Genomic DNA, 1,049 nt, shown 5'->3' with positions numbered 1-1,049 from the left:
TAAATCAGCATATAATCAAACATACATAATCAACCACATCCCAAAAATCTAAAACAAATGAGGTCATCCAAGAATAAATTAAAGACTGAGCATTTCAGTATTTTTTTTTAATTTCTTCCTTCTTCATTTTTTCTGTTCAAGTCTTATGTAAATGGCTCAATGAAAATGACCCTTAGATTCTCCAAATGTATTTATTTATTTGTTTAATTTAACTTATTTATTTTAGGCGAGGCAACCCTTGGTTGACCTCACAGATTGCAAGGACCTTGTCAGTTTACAATCCCTTATTTTTTATTTTTTACGCCTGCAGCACCTGGTGTTCCTAGGTGGTTTCTCATCCAAGTACTAACCAAGCCCGACCCTGCTTAGCTTCCGAGATCAGATGGGATCCGGCTTGTTCAGGTGGCGTGGCCATAGACAAAGATTCTCCAACTTTTTTAAAGGAATTATCCTGGACCCTTTGATTTTTACCACTGATCTTGATTTCTCTTCATCCCAGGCCTATGCAGCCTCTAACATGTTTTCCTTCATGTCCAGTTTTTAGCTCAGCAATCACTTCTTGAACTTAGTAAAAGAATTTGGTTTCCTGGTGTTTTACCTTTGATGTACCCTAAACACAGTTGGTTCTCCCTCTCTTTTTATACTGGTTCACTCTGGGAAATAAATGTGCCCAGTCGAACAGCAGCCTAACTACAGCCTCCCAACAACCTAATGGGTTTATGAATCCCCACCTCAAAATTATCCATATCCCTCTGCCTACCCCATTTTTTCCTTAAGATTCTTGCTCCTGTCACTTTGTTTTTCTCCTAGAAAAAAGAAAATCATTAAGGAGTAGCAACATTTTAAATTCTTTGAAATGAACCTAGGGAAAGAAAGGAAAGAGCTGAGTCATTTATATGTAACTTCTGTTAGCTACAAGAAATCGTATGATCTACCTTTACTTATTCTCTGACCGAATGGTCACTGAGTAGGATTAAGATCCCAATGAGATAGTTTTTTTTGTTTTGGGGTTTTTTTTGAGTTTTGTTTTTTGTTTTTGTTTTTTTGCC

At 36.7% G+C, this 1,049-nt stretch overlaps 1 pseudogene; it reads right to left on the bottom strand.

The window, feature by feature from the left end:
- Positions 1 to 301: 301 nt before the first annotated feature.
- Positions 302 to 419, bottom strand: LOC118606999 (annotated as a pseudogene).
- Positions 420 to 1,049: the final 630 nt, after the last annotated feature.

This window comes from Rousettus aegyptiacus, unplaced genomic scaffold (genome assembly GCF_014176215.1).
Source record: "Rousettus aegyptiacus isolate mRouAeg1 unplaced genomic scaffold, mRouAeg1.p scaffold_m13_p_8, whole genome shotgun sequence".
Taxonomy (NCBI): Eukaryota; Metazoa; Chordata; class Mammalia; order Chiroptera; family Pteropodidae; genus Rousettus; species Rousettus aegyptiacus.
This window is presented reverse-complemented; position numbering and strand designations above follow the sequence as displayed.